This window comes from Trichechus manatus, unplaced genomic scaffold, assembly GCF_000243295.1.
Source record: "Trichechus manatus latirostris isolate Lorelei unplaced genomic scaffold, TriManLat1.0 scaffold00063, whole genome shotgun sequence".
In the NCBI taxonomy this organism is placed as follows: Eukaryota; Metazoa; Chordata; class Mammalia; order Sirenia; family Trichechidae; genus Trichechus; species Trichechus manatus.
In genome coordinates, this window is record NW_004443999.1 from 4943978 (window position 1) to 4967220 (window position 23243).

The following is a 23243-nucleotide window of genomic DNA, read 5'->3' on the forward strand; positions in this document are numbered from 1 at the left end:
CGTTTTCCAGTTTTTTGCTCTTACTTCCTATTCTGTCTGATTCAAGTGTTGCAGCTGCTGGGTGTGTGTGTCCGTGCTTGTGTGTGCATGCTGTTCAAGTGATCACAATAAATTAGTGTCCAAGATTTCCTTCCCCACCTAAAAAACATTACCTGATTAAGCACCTCAAAACTAATACCAACAAAACCCACTACCATCGAGTTGATTCCAACTCATAGTGACAGTAGAGGATAGAGTAGAACTACCCCACGGGGTTTCCAAGGAGCACCTGGTGGATTCGAACTGCTGACCTTTTGGTTAGCAGATGAAATATAACTAGCAAAAGCAGAGGCGGTGTTCCTAGGAAAAAGCTATGGTTGGTTAAAGTCAACACACCTGTGGCTTGTTTACCGTCTCTTTATTTAAGATCTAAAATTAAGGGTATAAGATTCCAGTTTTTTAAATGGTACATTATTAAATTAAGCCCTAATTAATAACATGAAGTTTATGAGTCATTAGCAACAGAATTGTTATTTAATATAATATAGCCATACCTATTGATTTAATTCTGTTTAAAAGGAAAATATGGACTGTTTTCAGCATTTACTTAAATGTGTTATATATAAATGCACATTTATTTATGTATCTTTTACATACACTTATATATAAGTTTATTTATTTATATTTATGTACACATATATACACACTTATATAAATATAAATTTATGTATATATACATACATACTCAGTAATAGTTATATGTCATATGCAGGATTTTATAGTTCTAAACTTTGAAAAGCTGACAGAAATGTTGGACTTCAGCATTATGTCCTGAGGTATTTAATTTTATTGAATTTTCAAGCTACTATAAAGTCCAGATCATAATTATCAATTGAGAGCCATACATGTCTCATGTCATTACTCCCCAAATAGTTATTTTTCATAGTTTCCCAATGTAATCCTCTACCCAGATGGGATTAGCCTTTTTTGAAGGCAAAAGGGGATTCTTACAGATGATCAAAAAAGGGTAATTTTGACAGTTTAATATTCATGAGGCTTTTCTGCTTAAGAACTGATTATGGACACCATAGAATATCACCATCATTGCTTTCGAAAGGAAAACAAAACATTTCAGATGAAACTGGATGAGCCTGTTCTCAGAGCTGCCAAGATGGGATAAAGGGAATCTGTCAAATGTAAGCAAACCACAGCTCTCCTTTCTCATAGGCCAGTCTGGAATGGACGTATTTGACCTAATGAGAAAGGTAACCCTGTTGTAATCTATCTTCTCAACTCCTTGGCACACCATGTTATACTAAAATTATCTGCTGGTTTCAGAATTGCTTTTCATTTATTTAACTGTTCTTCTGGAAAGGTGGAAGTGATCCAAAGCCCCAGGTGGCTCAGGACAGAAATCTGTTCTTCTCCCTCCTTCACACTTGGCAATTTCTGATTAGTTTCTTTGGCCTTTCACTTCAGTAGACCGTGAAATGTAGACCAACTTTTCATTTTCACATAAAAACTCTGCACACAATTACTCCAGTTTTGTGAGTTAATTCATCAAGCTTCTGGCAGGTTACCCAATAGTTTAGCTCTTAAGCAAGTAATTATAATGTGGATATAGAAGAAAATGATTTCAGTAAAAGCAGACAGCACAACCTAGGTGTTTCACATGAAGCGTATGTCACTTGCTAATGAGGTTTGCTAAAGGAGGATGATTTTTCACCCATTAGTAGGTGTACATTATCTATTATCTATTATTATCTATTTATTATCTATTAGCAGGAAGTAGCAACATCTCTAAGCATAATTAACAAAACTATTGTAAACCCCATCTACAGAGTTGAGAATATTACTTAATTTATTTCACAACTTTTGCAATCATTATTCATGTTCTCCAAATATTAACCTTCTCTCATCTCTGATACTCCTTAAATGAGGGAAGCATCTCTCAGTTACTAGTAATGAGAATAAAACTCTGTTTAAAAACTAGCCAAAAAATTTTCAGTAAGTTCAGTCTTTTTAACTAAACAACTGCTCAATTTATTAAGACAGCTAATATATTAAATTGCTCATTCATTTCTTCAATGAATATTTATTAAGTGTTGAGAGCTATTTTAGACACTTTATGTGCAGGCATGAACAAAACAGACAAAAATCCCTGCCCTCAGAGAGCTTGTATTTTACCAGGGAGATAGGGAGTAAAAAGACGAACAAGTTAAATATATGGTACAACAGAGGTGAGTGCTAAAAAGAGAATATAAAGCAGAGGAGGAATGCAGAAATTTGCTTGAAATTTTAGATAGGACGTCCAGGGAAGCCTTACTGAAATGATATTTGAATATTGATTTGAAGGAAGTGAGAGAATGAGCCATGTGGATGTGAGGGGGAAGAGCATTACAGACTGAAGGAACAGCAGGCAGGAGTGTGCCTGGCATCTTCCGGGAACAGAAAGCTGGTACAAATGGAGCACAGGGAGTGAGTGGGAGAGTAGCAAGAAACTGGGTCAGATTGGTAATGGGACCAGATCACAGAGGTCTTTGACTTTTGATTTCTATTGTGAGTGAAATGAGGAGACACTATGATTTAGATACAGCCTATTAGAGATTCATTCAACAAATACCTGTTGAGCATACTGTGAACCTTGGGACTCTCTAAGCACTGTGCATAACCAGTTGCTGTCTAGTCAATTCTGACTCATGGTGACCCCATGTGTGTCAGAGGAGAACTATGCTCCATAGGATTTTCAGTGGCTGATTTTTCAGAAGGAGATCACCAGGCCTTTCTTCCAAGATGCCTCTGGGTAGAGTTGGACTGCCAACTTTTCTGTTAGCAGCTGAGCAGGTTAACCATTTGTACTAACCAGGGACTCCTAAACACTGTGGATACCAGAGGTTAATCAAACACCCAAGGCTTTTGCAATCATGGAGATTACATTCTATTGTGGGGAGACAGACACATAAGTAAATAAGTAAATAAATATTTCTGTTAAGTTTCAGTGCTATGAAGGAAAAAACCGAAAAAGGGTAAAATAATTAGAGTGACCTCGGGGGACTCTGTGTGATCAATGGTCAGGAGAAGTCTCAGGGAAGGTGACATTTATCATTTTAAAAGATCATCTGGCTATCTTGAAGAGAAGGATTATAGGGCATCCAAAAAAGACATAGAGAGACAAGTGAGAAGGCTATTCCTGTAGATCAGGGATGACAGTGGCTTAGATTAGTGTTGAAATGTAATCTTGGAAAGATGTGGATAGATTCAGGAAAGACTTTGAAGGTAGAGCTGACAGGCTGTGTTGACAGATTGCATAAAGGGTGGGGAATGAAGGAAAGAAGCAGCAAAATGAACCCTAGGTTTCATACTGAACACACTGGGTAGATGTTGAAGCTGTTTCCTAAGAAAACTAAAGCTAGGGGAGGAACAGGTCTTAAAGAGAACTTAGGAGTTCATTTACATCTACTTGAGGTCTTTTGGGGTATCCAAGTGGAAATGCCAATTTGGGCTTTTGGATATATGAATCTAGAGCATGTGGAAGAAGTCAGGCATAGCCAAATATAGGAACTTGGGATTCAGCTGCTTATGGATGCTATTTAGAGTCTTGGTCTTGAGGATATCACCTAGAGAGATGGTAGAGAGAGAGAAAAGTACAGCACTGAGGACCAAGTTCTCCTTTATTTTAACATTTAAGGATGTTGCAGAGGAGGATGTCATACATTAGTGGGATTTGAATAAAATCATTAGGAAGTCTATCATCAATCAAATATTGCTAGTGCTGAGCAGTGTACAACTATGGGTATGACATTCGGTCTCCTAAGGCCTCGATTTTCTCCTGTGTAAAATAAAAGCAACAGATTATTTTAAGATCCCTATTGCTGGGCTGCTAAACGAAGGGGGTCGGCAGTTGGAACCCACCTGCCGCTTTGCAGGAGAAAGATGTGGCAGTCTGCTTCCATAAACATGATAGCCTTGGAAACCCTCTGGGGCAGTTCTACTCTGTCTTATAGGGTCACTGTGAGTTGTAATTGACTTGACAGCAATGGGTATTCTCTGTCTCTAAGCCTGGGTAACCTACAATTCTTGCTTTATGTTTGACTGCTTACTTCTCTCTTTTTTCTATTTATTGATAGATGGGTAGAGAGATAGATAGGGAGATAGAGAGATAAAACCAAACCAAAACAAAACCCATTGTCATCAAGTCGATTCCGACTCATAGCAACCCTGTAGGACAGAGTGGAACTAACCCATAAGGTTTCCAAGGAGTGACTGGAGGATTCCAACTGCCGACCTCTCGATTAGCAGCCGTAACTCTTAACCACTGCACTACCAGGGCTCCAGTAGATACAGAGAGATAGATGTGCATATATATATGCACATATACAGAGAGACATAGAAAGAAAAATATATAGAATTTATAAAATGAGAAAATCTTAAGGAAAAGTAGAAGACTTTATTTTAGTCTTCTGTAGCACATAAATTTATTTTCAGTTCTAGTGAACTTGGGGTCAACCCAATCTGCATTCTTGTTGCTTCTCTCCTTAACTTGCTCAGAATAATGAAACCGTGTATTAAATCTGACCTGGGAGACATACTAGAACAAGCATAATTAGAGAAAGCAACATTGGTTTGTATTATATTTGTCCAATCTAACTTATGTAAGGTCCTCAGGGCCTTAATAGTTTACTAAAAGAATAACTCAGTTTTTACTATTTAACATATGTGATTTTCATAAACAAGATGCACTGTTGATAAATATTTCTGGACACGTGGAAATATTAAAAATATAGAACAGAATTAGATTTCTCAAGGAGGGAAAGAAAAAATAGGCATCTCTTAGTGCTTAAAAAAAATGGAGAGACTTTTTCCAATACCAAGAGTTTCCATATGTTGACTCAGGTGCCTCCTTGGACTGTGGTATGCCTCTAATTTCCTGAAGTTTTCTTCCAAATGCTGGGAAGTGCAGGAGCAATGCAACCCATTTGCTAATTTCTTAACTCCTTAAGTGAGCTGTATATATCACAACTAACTATATAGAAACTATCATCCCTACCCCCAGTCCTATCCCTACTCCTGTTCAATTACTGATCTTAATCTTCTAAGGTTGGCAATGCCTGTCATCAAACCCCACCTCTCAAGGTTATAAGGTAAACTGCCTGTATTAGAAACAATACTGAAAACAACACTGTAAGACATATCTTAGAAAAAAAATCACTTTAATGAAAACATTCTGGTATTTATAACTAAGGGTTACAATATAATGAAACAGACTTCGATAAATAGGCCATTATATGAGAAGAGGCATCCTGGTTGCACAGTAGTTAATAGCTCAGCTGCTAACCAAAAGATCAGCAGTTCAAATCCACCAGTCACTTCTTGGAAACTCTATGGGGCAGTTCTACTCTGTCCTATAGGGTTGCTATAGGTTGGAATTGACTTGATGGCAATGGGTTTGGGTTTTTTTTAATGAGAAAAACCTATAATCTTCAGTTAGAAACGGTATGTTAGTTGATGTATACTCCATAAACCCAGTTGCTATTGAGTTGATTCTGACTTATGAGACCCCATGTGTTTCAGAGTAGAACTGTGCTCCACAGGGTTTTCAATGACTGATTTTTCAGCAGTAGACCACCAGACTTTTCTTCCAAGGTAACTCTGGGTGGACTCAAACTTCCAAAATTTTGGCCAGCAGCCAAGTGGGTTAACCTTTTGCACCATCCAGGGACTCCAAAGACTGCATAGTAGTAATAAAATAAAATGAGCAACTTTGGGTTTGCTTTTCTCTCATGTTTCTCTACTTTCCGAGGCCGTCGTCAAGTACTACTTATTTTGAAATTTGCCTATACAGTCTCCTCAAATATCTTTGTTAGATTTTAATATTTCATTTAATTACTAGAAAAATCAAGCAAACAAAAGTAGAATGCTTAAACTTATTAGTACTGCTTCTGGATCTTTCTTTAAATCAGCACTGTCTTCTCCCAGGAGTCTACATATTTGGTGACAATTCATTCAATTTGAGATTACAAAGCAGAGTATTTCTAGATAAAGGTGAAGGTGAGATCACAAATGAAGGGAACATTGTACATGGATCACTTCATTCAAAGGACGAAAATCAGAAATCCTAGGCTTATTGACATTTGGGGGAGCACAAATTCTGCCTATTGTATGTCAGCATAAACTTTAGGGAAAATATCAAGTGAGTTGTATTAAAGTTGGCAATGTGATATATTACTATAAAAGATCTGCTCAAAATGTTAACCCTGATAACAGCAATTTTTTTTGTCTGTCTGATGTTTTTATTTAAAAAAATATCATTAAGTGCAAACTATGTATCAGCACCACACTTGGTACTGTGGTTGTAAAGATGAATAAAACGTAGATTCCTGCTCTTTAATAACTTAGAATTTGGGAAGGTAGAGGAATACATAAGCAGATAATTTTAGTGTTACCTCTAAAGGTTAAAGTTGGTGGGTTCAATGTAGTACTGTGATGGTAAAGTGGAAGATAAATTTAAGGGAGTTAAAACAATGGAGAGATCAGTTAGGAGTGGGAAGTAACTTGGGCCTGAAATTAGTTCAGTGATTATAAGATTGGAGAAGTCAGATTAGAAAAATAATTAACAAGGGTGGGTATTGACCAGATATTGGGGGAAAGGAGAAATTTCTATTAAGTCTAAATCGCTGGTGTTAATTATGGAATAGATGGCTGACTGGTGGTCTCAATTAAAATCAGGCAAAGAGAAGGCAAAGCCAGTTGGGGAAGGAAAAAGAAGTGTTCACTTTTGGACATACTGTATTTGAGGTACCTATGGAATCTAGTCCAATATATTCAGCAGGAAAATAGCTTCAGGAATCTGAACCTCCCAGGAGAGATCAGGTTGGTCATAGTGATTGGGAAATACTAACAGGAACGTGATCTCTAAAATCCATGAGACCAAATGCCATCTCCCAGGGAGGCTTTGGAAAGAGTGAAAAGTAGTAACCATAAGAAAGGACTAATGATTTTCTTTCTTTTCTGTCATCACTGTTCTGCTTGCCCTAATAATGACATTTAAATTTTAGAAGGACTTAAGGGAAATGTAAGATTATATATATAATTATATATATTTACCATTAGTATTGTTATTAGTATTGTTAAATTGGAGAGAAACATTAAATATACCTGTAGTTCTTAGTTTCTGAATACAATATCATTTATCCCATTCTGTGGGGGCACTGCTGGATTCTAAGTTCTTCAAGAGCAGGAACTGTACCTTATTCATCTTTATAACCACAGTACCAAGTAAAATTTTCTTTAAGTAGTGTCATGTATTGAATTGTGTCCCCCAAAAATATGTGTATCGATTTGGCTGTGCCATGATTCCCAGTATTGTGTGATTGTCCACGATTTTGTCATCTGATGTAATTTTCCTATGTGTTGTAAATCCTTCGCTATGATGTTAAAGAGATGGATTAGTGACAGTTATGTTGATGAGATCTACAAGATTAGATTGTGTCTTCAGCCAATCTCTTTTGAGATATAAAAGAGAGAAGTGAGCAGAGAGACATGGGGATCTTATACCATCAAGAAAGCAGCTCCAGGAGCTGAGCGCATCCTTTGAACCCGGGGTCCTGCGCTGAGAAACTCCTAGTCCAGGGGAAGACTGATGACAAGGACCATCCTCCAGAGCCAACAGAGAAAGCCTTCCTCTGGAGCTGACGCCTTGAATTTGGACTTCTCACCTACTAGACTGTGAGAGAATAAATTTCTCTTTGTTAAAACCATCTACCTGTGGTTCTTCTGTTATAGAAGCACTAGATGACTAAGACAAGTAGTGTTTCCTTTTCCTATAATTCTGTTCACCCTTTACAAAAAGTGACGAGTCATATCTCAGGAATGTGTTCCAGAAACTTGGAATGGGAAAACCTATAGACTCCTAATGTGATTACATCAATTGATTTGGTCTCATTCATATCATGCTATAATAACTGATACTTAATCAAAATTAATTTAAGAGCAAATTGACTCCCACTCTGTTCATTTTACTCAATAGCTGTGTTCTAGCTTTGCTATGACCAAACTTATGACACTTTTAATCTCAAAATCTATTTACCAGAGCATAACTTAAAATGTATCTTGATGCTCTAAAAAAATTGCAGAATAATTCTCTGGTAATGGTTATTTTTGCAGGTTCTGACAGTATATCTGTAAAAACTTGTCAAATGATTGACAAAGTTTCAAGAAAGTTATTCTCTCTCTCCCATCTCCTCTTCCTCATCCCATTCCCATGTTAATACTCTTTCCAGTGTTACTGTTAGAAAAAATTGGGGGCATATTCTATTGCATTTATAAAAATTCTTTATATAAACATCTGGCTGCCTCTCACTCTCTATCACAAATATGTCTGATTACTAAACAATTACACTGAGAACATACTGCATGTCTACCTGTCCAATTGAGACATTCTCCATGTTCCTTCGGAGTCCAGTTGTGAAAATTTTTCTTGTTATGAACATATCATTTGAGACATCTAGTTCTGAACAATTTTCCCCAAAAAAACTCCTTGTAATATGTCAATAGCCCAGTCATTCATATTCTGATTATTACAGATGGAGAAGCAAAATCTTAAGAAAATATTTAAATGACTCATCTATGAGTTAGACATACAATCCATGCCTATAAAAATCCCAGTCAAAATTTCTAATTAGAACCATGTTGACTTTAATCCTCTTGTTCATTATTTTCCTCAAGCATTTGGTTACTTACATTATTCACTATGATATTATCCAACTGTGAATCTTCTAGATTATCCTCTGCTGGAAATACATCAATATTTCATATTCTCTTGAGAAAGATGAGTGTTGTTGATATGTTTGAGTTTTGAGTATAGATAAGCTAACATTATGGGAACCAATCTCCTATTTTGCAAAGTATACTTGGACTTGTGGGAGGGTATAATAATAAATAGGAATAAAAAGGGACAAATACCATTACCACACACACACACAAGTCCTCCTAACTTATGAACATCTGTGAATCACTATAAATGATATAGCGATATAGTGAGATGGATTGACACAGTGGCTGCAACAATGGGTTTAAGCATAGCAAGGATTGTGAGGATGGCGTAGGACCAGGCAGTGTTTCGTTCTGTTGTACATAGGGTTGCTATGAGTCAGAATCAGCTTGACAGCACATAACAACAACACAACATAAATAATATTTCTTTGACATGGTTGTTGTGTGTGAAAAGGGACATTGATATTAATCCCTTGAAAAGACTGATAATAATTGCCATCATTTCCAGCTTTGGAACACTATCACCAAAGAATAGATTGATTGGATGCATCAATTTCCAAGTCTGTCATGATGTAGGAAAATCAGAAGTTTGATAACTTTTGTTTTAAGGGCATGGCTTTGCAAATTCTACTTTTTCTTACTACTCCTTCCTGTTTGGAATATTTTTTCACATATAACTTGTTTTTACGACATTCATACAGTATATGTGCCAAAGGATGAAAATATGAAAGAAGGTTGAAGTCAACAAACATTTCTCCCATTCAAGCCATAATCTTTTGGGGTCTAGTTTCATGTAACATAATTACCAAAATCAACCCAAGGAACCATTTAAAAGCGAAATGGAACTAGATGATCCAAGTGACTGTTCTTCTCCAAACCACAGGGTCCCATGGAAAAGGGTATATAAAAGCAGAAATAAAGGTTTTCTCTCTATTTTAAGGCCTGATATATTATCTTGGCCGGATGTATTATCTTGGCCTGCTGTATTATCTACCATCCCCAAATACTGAGAGCATATCTCAAATGTCAGCCCTAATTAAGCAAAGTCTAAGGAGTAGACTAGGTATTGAAGAGTATCTTTTTTTTTTAATCCCCAGCATCAAATATCACTTACTTTCTATGACTTTAAAATTATCCTCTTTAACTGGATTGGAAATGAGTTGATAATAGAATTTAAGAGGGGAGTGGATAGTTTTATGATATCCATACAAGGGATGAGTTTCCAGAGCTACATTTATGCTATAGCAGTGGTACTTGCGTGTAAATCCTTAATATTCTTAGGAATAGTTGCTTTTGTCATGAAACTTTATTAAACAAAAGGTGCCTTCTTGCAGACGTTTCTTTTTTTTTTTTTTTTTTTTGAGACATACTGTATCTCAACTTCTACTTAATCGGAAATAATGAAGCTTTTTATAAGGCCAAACACCAAACATTCCCCAAAACCTTTAAACTCCTGTCTGGGAAAATAATTTTATTACATGTCTATTTTATCATTTTAGCATGGAGGTAAGATTGTCTGCTTGAGTCTTTTCTCTTTGACATTCACTGACGGGTGGAACAAAGAACTCTCTTTTTAGGACAAGTTTTGGGTAAAATTAATCTCTCTCAGAACTTTCAGTCAGAGACCAATTTTCTCTCTCTTGAAATTTTTGTCCAGGGCTTGGTACCATTATGTTGCTCTTAAGCTAGAAAATTGATGACTTGTGAGCAATCTTTCTGATGAATTAATTTCTGCTAAAGTAGCTATGGCTGAAACAGCTTACTGAATTATCATTCCCAGTAAACACATTTGCTGTTTAACATGTAGCACCAATTCAAAGTATGTCTAATGTTGGAAGTTGTAGGCTTAAGAACAGAGTTGCAGGGGAACAATTTGGACAAGAAGACGTTAACTATCAGTCAAAACTAATGTGGCCTATGTGGGTGGTGATGCTATAGACTGGAATTTCTAGAGCAGGTACCATTTCAAATCTTCCATTCCACGGGCAGATCCGGGGTTAGACAAGTGTTCAGATCCCTAGTTCTGAGACTATGGTCACTGTCGTCTCATGTAGAAAGGATCTTTGATCTCCTTCCTGTAGAGTTTCTCACATCCATTCTCAGGAAGAGAATTGGCTTGCTCACCAATACTGTCCACAACAATTGACTGTGCATCCTTAACAGTAAGTTCTCGGTTTCCTGTCTCTTGGGTGAACAGTGTATGCAGTAGGTACAAATGATGAGCTGACAGACACTGTGGTAAGTCTGTAGACTAAAGTAGTAGTAAGCAATCGGCCACTCTGAGCATTTTTTTCCATCAGGAATGGTTGATTTTTTTTTTTTTTTTTTAGCCAACCGCAGCCCACTGCTAGTGTAAGAGATGAACTTTTTTAAGTAACTGTAGGCTTGGCAAACAGGTCCACACTTGCAAACTAAGTGGCCAACCTCGTAGATATACAATAGTCAAAGATCTCTTGGCTGGTTGCACATTGGTGATTTTAGAGTAATTTAACACCAGATTGCCCTCTGACTTGTTACCTTTTAAAAATAGGCACTAATATACTATTTAGTCCAATTCCCCGTCTGTCAGAATAGAGAAACAGACTTATTACACAGGATAAAATGTCTCAAAAACTGAGGATTTAGACAATTCATAGGAATCACAAAGAAATAGCAGTTAGACTTATATTACAGACAAAAACATACCTTGTTGATTGTAGTAAGCAAAATGGAGCCCAATTTTCCCCACACCAATATGTTTGGAAGTGTTGTGAAGTAACAAGTTAGATCAAAGGTCTAATGGCAGAAAACTGCTGTGTAAAAAATAGCCCTAAACTAAAACTAGTTAGTTCTTTACAGGAAAACATGTTCCTTGTTGTCTATCTGTCCTGGGCTTATGTCCAAACAATAATTAATTTCAAGTCAGTGAAATTCAGAAAACTAAACTGAAAGTGGTTGGCCCACTTTTTTGTAAAAAAGGGTATGTGAGCAGTTTCTTGTTTACCCACCTAAGGAAAGCCTCGCTCAGGTAACTCCTAAAATTCTTGGTCAGAAAGATTTTACGGTTTGCTCTTTGCAAAACTAGCTGGATACTTAACCAAGTGTGCTGAAGTTATTTCTAATATCTTTTTAAAGACATGAGGTTTTTAAAAACTTTTTCAGAAAAAAAAAAAAATCTCTGCAAAGCTTTATGTGTAAAAAGAAATCAGGATAGATACTTTTAATTTTTAAGCATAATCTGCTTTATCAGGACATGTTCAAGTCCATCAGAGCTTCGGTGATCATATCAAGGAAGACAAAGAAATTAACCATTGGGAACATATCAATAGAGTAGGTGAAAATCCTTTTTCCTGTGGGTCAAGACAGATCAAAACATTGACTCCAATGTATTTTAAGTTACCCATTGCTGTTAAGGTTTATCTGCCTTTACTTTCAAGAGCAAAATTCCTAGTTTAGAGGTCTGCTGCAACTAACAATTTCAACTTAGATTGGCTTGCTTCAGAAAGAAAAATATTTGTTGTAAATATCTTGAATTCACGCAGGTTTTTTAATGAACAGAAACTGTAAATCTCTATAAAGTCAAGCACTGTCCTTCAGATTCACTTGGGTCATTGTCACTGGTTTTTGTGTCAGCAGGCAACATAACCTGATGAGAGTCTGTGCTGAAACTCTCTCTGATGATTGAGGCTTATGCAGGCGCTAAAATAAGCCGGTACCCTGTGGAGTTGGTATTCAAGTCCCTGGGTTACGCACTCAATCGATGCGCTCGGCTGCTAACCAAAAGGTTGGAAGGATTGAGTCTACCCAAATGTGCCTCAGAAGAAAGGCCTGATGATCTACTTGTGAAAAATCAGCCATTGAAAACCCTGTGAGCACAATTCTACTCTGACAGAAATGGGGTTGCCATGAGCCAGAATTGGCTGGAAGGCAACTGGTGGTTACCGTTGATATTTGTTAAAGTTTTGTGGTTATAGCATACCTGTAATTTTAGACTTTCATTAAAATGCAGCCTTTGTTTTAGCAGTGGTAGTCTTCTCTATATGAAAGAGATGTTTCTGACTCATTGTATGGAGAACTTACATTTAAACTGGTTTTTAAAACGGTGTTAGGGATGGAGCTGTACTCAGGTCTCTCCTGTGTTTCCTTTCTCCCAGTTCCCAAGGGACCAAGGTTGATCTTAAACAGATTTTAACAACCAGTATGGCATCTGCTGACAAATCAGAACAGAAGGAAACACTTAAGCCACACTGGTGTCTACCTGCTCCGTATCAGCTGGGCCAGGGAACCAACATCAAGTGCTTGCAAAATAAAACCGAGCAAACTGGCCTATTTAGATATTAGACATATTCTAACCTTCAGCTCAGTCTATCAGAGCAACATTACTTGACTCGAACATTTTCAAATATTATATATTAACATGAGAACTATTTCCATTCCTCTGAAATATAGAATGTTAATGATGAAGTAAGTATTCTTTTAAGTACTTCTAATTCTATACACTTTGGCCAAACTGAAGTTATACATTTTCCTTCCTTTTCAGATAATCAAGATTAAAATACTTAATTAAAAAATAAAATATTGGAGCAACCATTTCTCACTTTCTGGAATCTGTATGTTCAGTGCTTTATCCAAATAGGTTTAGAACTTCAGTCCAAATGAAGGACAGGGAGAATAAGAGCCACAGAACTAGAAGAAAAGTCATTCCCTAACCCTGGGACGAAGGAGCCCTGGTGGCGCAGTGGCTAAAGGGCTCGGCTGCTAACGGAAAGGTCAGTGGTTCGAACCCACCAGCCTGTCCATGGGAGAAAGATGTGGCAGTGTGCTTCAGTAACGATTTACAGCCTTGGTAATCCAATGGGGCAGTTCTGCCCTGTAGGGTCACTATGAGTCAGAATCAACTCCCCAGCATGGGTTTGGTTTGATAACCCTGTGATGGCTGCAGTGAAGAAGGGAGGAGTGTCTTATTAACCAGGGTGGGGTCTGAAATAACAAGGGTGTAACTTCAAGAACAGAGCCAAGTTCAAGAACAAAACACAGCGTACAATTACAGTTTATCTACTTATCCATGTCTTCTGCAGGAAAAAACTCTGTGGAAAAGATGTTGGAAAAAGTATCAGCCATGACGAATAGCTATGAGTTAAAATATCTACAGAGCTCTGTGGTGCTAATAATCCCAATAACTTTCACTGAATAAAAGATCCAAGAGATACTTATTGTTGACTATAAACCCAGTACAGACAGAAAATTGGACTCAATTTTCACTGAATGAGCACATTACTTTTAATTTAGAGCTACTTCTTATATATAGTAAGGAGAACCTGAGGACCTACGGTACTATGTGCAACATACTATTCAATGGACTGAACCGCTTTGCTATAAAAACCAGTTGCCATAGCGGTAATCCCATGAATGTCAGAGTAGAACTGTACGCCACAGGATTTTCAATGACTGACATTTTGGAAATAGATCACAGGCCTTCTTCCGAGGTGCCTCTTTTATTCTTTTAAGTACTTCTTCAAAATGGTCAACCTTTTGCTTAGCATCCGAGTGCAGCAACTAACAATTACAACAGGGTTAGCGATACAAAGTACAATCAAGTAGCTAAAGGAAGCATAAGTTAATGAGCAAGAACTGAGACATGTAGTCCAGAAGTGTAGGGAAGGGGAAGTAGTTTAATCAGAGAACCTTTTCTTAATCAAATTAAAGAAAGTGTACCAATTTATTAAGAGAAACACAATTTTTTTTTTCTATTATTACATCCTAAGAGTAACTTGTGGTATGGCTCCTTATTGCACAAAGCATATAAGGGACAATATTTTTAACTGTAGTTTTTATAAATGATATAGAAATGGATTTTATATGATTTTATATCAACAATAACAAAAGCCAAGGCATTAATGCTAGTTTGTTGTTCTATGATGGCATTTCTACAGGGATCTAAAGCAGCATGTACTTCCCAGTCTCTGACATGAAATACAGTATTATCACTGGGGAATGTTTCCCCAATATTTACATTCTAAAGCATTTCAGATGAAATTGTTCTAATGGTGGAAATACCCAGTTCTCTGGCAAATTAGAGAGGGGAGAGATGTTTGATCAGACTGCAGTTTTGCAGTCCCTAAAATCATAATAATTAGAGGACTTCTGCATTTATCTAGGCAATAGAGAACCAACCTCGACCTGTCCAAAAAAATGAGGAAGGTTATGGCCTCCAACCCGTAACAAATGACTCCACGTAGAAACACGATGGTAATTAGAAATATAATGTCAATTAGTGGTTATATAGACCCAAAACTGCCCCTTCCAAGTCCATAAGTCTTTCAAATATTCATGCCCTTTTTTATTTTGTTAATTCCTCCTATCACTGATGCTAACAATTTTCTGATGTGATTTGGAGGAAGATACAAAGTATGGGCTTAAAAGGTGAGGGAAGAAACATTAAGGAAAAAAAATTTGCAAAAGTTTGTAAACTCATTTAAACCTCCCCACATATATTTCATGGATTATTGTTGTGTCCAATTTTTTTAGCTTAATTTGTCCTGATTTTTTCAAATGTAGTTATTAACACAATCTTTTCAGAATTTATAAAATCAAGTATTAGTGTGTATAGCTGTTATATAACCCTATGTTATCAGCAACTTTTATATAGAGATTTTTGTATTGAGTCTTGGCCCTTCATATCATTAAAAAGTTAGGAAAAATTCATGGCACTTATATGTAAATAAATGCACATATATTTTCCCAGATTCTAGATAAGGAGCTATTTAAACAAGAACAGGCTGCTGACCAACAGCTAAAAAATAAGGACTTCAGAAAACTGAGGAACAAACAGATTTTTAAAAACCCTCATAATTTATAGAGGACATAAGCAATTCAGTTCCCTTATTTATTTATTTTTTTACATAGAGAAGAATAAAAAAGAAACTTGATACAATTAAATATAACAAATACAATTAAATGGAGATGCAATTTAGTATATTGGAAATAATACGGATTTTATGCAGACTAACTACAGGCAAGGCCCTACCCTTTAATGTAACGCATTCTGGAAATTGTCCACTGAATCAAATATATGGAAAATACGAAACAAAAAATCGATGCATGTTATGGAGGTGGGAGGTTGACGGAGGGGTGTCTCTTCCCAGGCAGCTAAAAGTAATACAGAAATCCTCAGCTACGCTTTGCTTTTTAGATGCAATCTTTGATGATATGTATCTAGCATATTATATACATTGTTTAATTTTGTTCTTTCAAATGTAGTACTCACTCATGTAAGAAATCAGTGTTGTTGTTAGTTTCCGTAGAGCTAATTCTGACTCATGAAGTCCCCGTGTATACAGAGTAGAACTGCTCCACAGGGTTTTCAAGGCTGTGACCTTTTGGAAGCCGATCGCCAGGCTCGTCTTCTGAGGTGCCTCTGGGAGTGTTCGAACCACCAACCATTCAGCTAGTAACCAAGTGCTTATGAAACGAAGAATAAGATAAATAGAATATTTCAGATAATGGCACAAACAGCGCTATCCAAAGATGGCAACACTGAGAAGTGAAGCCATGGCCTGGCCAGCAGTGAAATGCTCATTCCTGAACTGATTTTTAGAAACATGAGTTTGGAATTGTAATACGGACTGCTCAGGAGTGCTGATGTATACTGGGAGAAAGTCCAGAGTTTGAACATGGGGAGGGGATGGCTTGCCATATTAACCTTAAGGGGCCCTGTTGTTTGGTTGCACCTGGGCTGCAGAGGGCTGTGACAGGCTTGTTGCCTAGGGACCACTCCTGGCCCATCATCTGTCATAAAGTCTGTTTGGGGAGCCTGGGGACCTCTTCTCAATAGAATGATAGTTTTTTGGTCAACTGTCTTAAAAATTATGAGTTTTAAACACCCTTAAAATATTACCTTTACCTTTTGACTGTCATCTGCAGCAGAAAATCCCCTTTCCTCTACTCCTCACAACCACCCTGCACTACAAAGAAGATAAATTACTTGCGAACATATAGAATGTATAGACCAAGATAGACTTTGGAGAAGTCTTTTAAAAACCACTCACAGTAGAAAACTGAATAGTCTTCTGACATATTCCTGTCTCTGATAAGCTATGAAAATCATACTGGCTTGATAAGTTAAGTGACATTCTGCCTGTCTCGTGCAAATACTTATAATTTTTTAAGCAAAAATTAACTAAAGGTGGACTTGAGTTAAGAACTTAATCTAACTAGTTAAACCTTTGTAATTTAGCAAAGTGTCCGCTCTACAAATAAACCAATCAGTCATGTGGTGTATTAAGATTCCAACTCGGAAGGAGAATTAACAGCTCCTAGATGATCTCATCATGTGTTTTGTCAAAGACAGATGTATCAGCGTCAGTTATATTATGAAATATTTTCCCCTGTAAAAAAGAATTTATCAGAAGGTTTGTCTAAAGAGCAGACTTCCAATTTTATTCTAAATGTGATTACATTTGCATAAATATCATTTATAAACAACTTTCCTGGAACACAGGCATTGCATAAACTGAAGTATAACTGCATATTTACTTAAAAACAAACAAGAAAAATACCACTCTGTTGTGTTTCATAGCTTGGTGTATGATGTTAGTATGAATGTGCTTATTCATTGTTCTTCCTTTTTGACTTGATTATCATGCCTAAAGATAAATTTTCTGACTTTAGGAAAACATATTCTGTAAGACAATACAGTGTTTTGTTGTTTAAAAGCAATAGAGGATGGATTCTGTAACACCTGGATTCAAATCCCAGCCTTGCCCATCACCACTATCTGTGTGGCCTTGGGCAAGTTACATAACTTTTCTGAGTTTCAGCTTTTTCATTTGCAAAACCTGCAAGGGTGAAATTAACTAATGTATGTAAAGTGGTTAGCATAACAGCAACTCAACCAGAGGCTGTTAATATTAATTCTAATTACAGTTTGGCAACTTGACAAGCATTTGTTAATATTAATTTGACTTGTAGTTTAGCTACACTGAAAAGTCAGCGTATGATACAATAATATGTTTGGGCAGTTTCCTATGTTTTGTTTTCTAATTATACCATAGGTATTAGTTTTATTTCCCTATCTTGAATCTTAGAAATTATTTATTTTTTAAATGTATAATTTTATTTTTTTTAAATATGTAATATATTTATGTGGTTCAAAATTCCAAAGGCACAAAAGGCTTACAGTGAAAAATGTCCTTTCCTTTCTTGAGTACTGCTCCAATCCTCCTCCCTAGAAGCAAACCTTCAAAATGTATTTTATGTATAAATGAACAAAGAGGTACATATACTCTCCCTTCCTCTTTTTTTTTTACACAAAACTTAGCATACAGGCTTGCCAGATAAAATACAGAATATTTAGTTAAATCTGCAATATTTGAAGCACGCATATGTTAAAAAAAAATTATTATTTTTTGTCTGAAATGCAAATTTAACTGCGTGTCCCGTATTTTTATTGCTAACTCTGGCATTCCTAATTGACTATTCACACTATTCAGTATCTTTTTTGTCTGGTTTTTGTTTTTGATTTTTTTTTCACCTTAGAGTAGCCTCGGATGCTTTAAAAAAAAATTCCCGCACCCACGCCACACTCTAGGCCAATTTCATCAAAATGTCTGGGGGTGGTACTTGGGCAAAGGTTTTTTGTTTTTTTCCCAGTGATTTTCTTTTACTGAGGCATAATTTGCACGCAAGAATTGTACCCATTTTAAATGTACAGTTCAATGAGTTTTGACAAATGTATACACTTGTTTTTACTTAACAATATATCCTGGTGATCACTCAAAATCAGTTCTTAAATTGTAAGCCCTTTAGAGCAGGAGCTATATTTTTGCTACTTTTCTTCATAAGACTTGGGCACTCAATAGGTGTTTCGGATAAACACAGGCTGACTAATGAGAGTTATTTTCTGTGATCATTCTCTATTTAGGATTAATGTGCAAAATGAGAAATGTTATGATGAGTGTATATGGCAAAGAAATAGTTTCGGAGACTGCTTTATCCCAAAAGATCATTTGCATCTACTCAGTGTCTCTCCATTGGCTAAGCATTGTTGCTGTGTGCTGTGGAGTTGATTTGGACTCATAGTGAGTCCACGTGGTAGAGTAGAAGCGCCCCGTAGGGTTTTTTTGGCCATAATCTTTACCGAAGCAGATCATCTCTAGATCCTTCTCCCGCAAAGCCACTGGGTGCCAACCTTTTGGTAGCAGCCTAGCCCTTAACCACTTAAACACCAGGTGTTTTTACATAGATTATTGACTTAAGTCTCTCAAGGACCCTACACATTTCCATTTAGAGCAGGAACTTGAGATCCAGGTTAAATAAATTGTTCAAGTCAATGTAGCTAATATGAGTCGGAATCGACTCCATGGCAATGGGTTTGGGATTAGAATTGCATGTCTTGACACCAAGGTTTGTGTTAGGGCCATATCCCAATCTGGCCTAATTTTGATATTCCACCTTTTCTAAAACTACTAAAAAAAATGCCTACTTTTAATTTGAAAAACGGTTCAAAACAGCTGTGTCTGTTTCTCAGTTCTCGCAGCTAAAACCCCCATCTAGAGAACTAGCAGAGAAAACCCCACCCACTGCCATGGAGTAGACTCCGACTCACAGCAAACGTATAGGACAGAGTAGAAATGCTTCATAGGGTTTCCAAGGCTGTAATCTTTACAGAAGCAGACTACCACATCTTTCTCCTGTGGAGCGGCTGGTGAGTTTGAACCGCAGACCTTTCAGTTAGCAGCCTAGCTGCTTTAACCACTGTGCAGCCAGGGCACCTTAGAAACCAAACGGGTAAAATTCCTTCGGGCTCAAATTTCTCTGATCTCTTAAAGCCTTTACAAGGTAATTCTGGATTTTGTGTTGTTGGTTCATTTGCCTTGGATCACCTGAGCATGAAGGGCTTACGAAAAACAGAGTTGAAAGCAGATAACTATGAGTTGTGATTTAGCGGGAAAGGAAGTGCTGTCTTTTTCTAATGAACCTTATCTCTCCCCTCAAATTGGGTGTATATCATAGCCACGTCTTGATGTGTACCTAAAATGAAGGAATTTAATTAAAACATATCAGGGATGAATGTCTTGTTCCTGGACGTGCCAAATATTTTCTTTCTCTTCCTTTCTGAACTGTTTTATGAAATGTGTGATATAGAGACAGACCACAAAACCATTCTAGTGTCTGCAGCAGAGAACACAATGTGTGTATCTGTTTCAAGGTCATTTCCTGCTAATGATATCTTCCAGTAAATGCCAGGCATAAGTTCAGGGACAAGAGAAGAAACTGAATTCTACTGCTGGCTTAGCAGCTAACGTTCATGTCTTCATATTTACAGTAGTTCTGAAAGTTTCTTGCATATAGTCGATGTGCAATAAATATTTGCTGAACTGTCTTGACATTCTCTTTTAAAACTGAGGTTTATTCTGTGTATTGGGTAGATTAGCAATGGGAGGATGTTAGTGGGGGCTCCATATGCAAGCACGTTTATCATGAATCAAAGACCATAGAGCTGTAATGGGATCTTAAATTCTTTTAATTTTGACAATCACAACTCACTTAGAAGGGTCTTTAAAAGATCAACTAAACTTGAAACCTTAACATTTAACAAAAAGGAAATGAGAAAGAACTCTTTAAGGTCCAGTGAGTATCAGAGAGCTTGATGCTCAGCTAGCTATAGCAAGTGTAGACTTGCTTTAAAAATATATATATGTATATATATCCATGAAACCGCAATTTAAGTGATTCCAGTAGTTTGGAATTGGGTTTTTGCCCAGAATCCAAAGGATAAAGCTGTGACAGGAACAAATAAACTCTAAGCAGAGTTTTCCCTAAAAGCTGTGAAAAGAGGGGGAAAAAAAGAAGGAAACCAGGTTAACTTCTTAGTGTTTTATTAATTCTCTTATATGTGCCTGTTGGTCTGAAGTTTCTTGATTTTTCAGAAGTATCACAATTATATGTGCTTTACCATACATGTTTAGTAGGTTTTTTTCTTTTGGTTGAAAGACTTGCCTTTATAAGATTGGAATGATGTATAGCTCTTGTAAGGAGTTTATAAAAATCCCCTTTGTCTGGCCAAGATCCTTTATTATCTCACTTCTAATGTTTTTACCTCACTGGGTCTTCTTTCTTCACCTTATTTCACTTGCATTATTTGAAGTATTTTGCCAGTGGCTTTCTTTTACATAGAAATCCAATAATACTGATATGGAACCCTGGTGGCAAAGTGGTTAAGAGCTTGGCTGGTAACCAGAAGTCAGCAGTTCAAATCCACCAGCAACTCCTTGGAACCCTATGGGGCAGTTTTACTCTGTCCGGTAGGGTTGCTATGAGTTGGAATTGACTCGACGGCAATGGCTAAAACTAATAGAGCTATAATTTCTAGTTGAACCATTTGGTATTTCCTTGTTCTTCTTCTGCCACTTTATTGCATCTTCGTGCAATACATAGCTTTACACTTAGCGTATTAGCAAAAGTACAAATTATTGTAGATTCAATTAAATGCCATTGGTAAAGGGCAGAATGGTTTTTTCAGGTTAATTATTTATAGCAGCTTTTAGAATCTGAAGAGCTCAACAAGCGTGGGCTCAGACCAATTACAATATTTAGAATTTGTTATGATAGCTTTAGGGCCACCTAAGAACAAAATTATGAGGAAGAGGAGATTGGTGCTTTTTTTGCATCCCCATTTTTTAGTGTCCCTCCATCTGCCCATTGACCATATTCTACTAAGTATGTTCTCCACTTTCCTTTCAAGAATTCACTGATAGGAATTTTAATCCATTCTTTACTTCTTTTTAATATCCATTCAACAAAATTTGCTGTGCCTCTTTTTACCAGGTACTCTGCTCATCAAGGAGCCCTGATGGTGTAGTAGTGAAGAGCCTGGCTGCTAACCAGAAGGTCAGCAGTTCAAATCTACCAGCTGCTCCTTGGAAGCCCTATGGGGCAGTTCTACTCTGTCCTATAAGGTCGCTATGAGTCAGAAGTGACTTGACAGCAACGGGTTTTTTGGTTTTTCTGCTCATTAAAACTTACCTTGGAAGACTTGGTTTAGGTGACTGTGGGAGGTAAAGAGTTTAATGAGTTAACTTAATCAACCCTAATGAGTGAACTAGTTAATGTATTACCTCCTTGGGGACTTTTTGCCCTAATACAGTTAACGCTACTTCTTTCCACGAGACCCTTGAGGAATGTCAATTATTTCATGAGAATTTCAGAAGGATTTTAGGCACTGTGGCTGGGCAGATGCTGAAGATCAGGAAGGTCTTTCAGTACACCTCAAAACAGCATTTACGACCCCAGGAAAACTGTGTGCAGGGCACACTTTTGGAGAGCAAATATGGAAAAAAAAATTGTGGGAAAACACAGAGGTTTTCTACTGGTTTGCTTTCATATCACACAAAGGAAGATTAACCATAACCATTATTTTAAAAATATGTTTGGAGGTTGAAAAATAAAGCAGGTGACTTAAGTACAAAATTTCCTAATCCCTAAAGAATTCAACATAGCTGAAATTTGTTCAGACTATATCCCTTACTGAGCAATTACCAGTTGTTGAAAAATCAAGTCAACCGTAAAAACAATGGCTCTATCACTAATTTTATTCTCCAGTTTACATGTAGCAGGAGTTACTTGCATCCTATGATACTAATTTTTTTAAACTTTCCTGAAACACTAGCCATTTTATATGTTTAAAACATGTGTGCATGTGTACTGCGTGTTTGTGTGCATGTATTTCTGTCTGCACATGCAGTCACTTTGACCCTGACGCTCCCATGTAATCAATTGCTGACAAAACCCGATGTAATCCAGTCAGTGCTGTTGTGCTGGAGAAAAATATCCCAACTTGCATCCTTATGCTCATTCCTCATATTTTATCTTACTTATTTATATTGCTTAAAAAAAGTCACACTATCAACCATGAGATACAATATTTTATACGCTGGCATTTGTGGTTTTTCAGAAGGACACCTCACCTTATGTTGGATTTATAAACCAAGTTTCTATTTTAGATAATAGGGAAAATCACCTCTTTCAGATGATAGTAGAAGATATCAGAGTCCCAGCTTTTGCTTAAGTAGGGGAAAGACAATGGACTTAATATTTGCCTCTGTTTCTCATTGTATAAATATGAGCTAGACGATTAGCTGCTGATTAGCATCATCAGAAAAGGGCAGAACAAATTTTATTCTAAAATATAAGCCTAATAATTGTATACAATGGTGTATTCAACTTAATGTATTCAACAGAAATAGACAGAACAAATGTGTTCTCTATTTTGTTATTCTGTGTAGTTGAAATTTATTTTCCCTTAAATTTAATATATTCCAAGTGCTTAGCTTTCGTAAGTATGCCTCTTATTGTAATAATACCCATCACTGTTGAGTCAACTCCAACTCATGGGGACCCCATGTGTTGCAGAGTAGAAATGCTCCATTGGGTTTTCTTGACTGTATTCTTTATGATAGTAGATTGCCAGGCCTTTCTTCTGTGGTGCCAACCTTTTTTTTTTTTTTTTTTTT

At 36.7% G+C, this 23243-nt stretch overlaps 1 protein-coding gene across 1 annotated transcript in view; it reads left to right on the forward strand.

Moving 5' to 3' along the window:
- RAB27B (RAB27B, member RAS oncogene family) overlaps nt 1-23243 on the forward strand; it is a 59320-nt gene that overhangs the window by 937 nt on the left and 35140 nt on the right. The window lies entirely within an intron of this gene.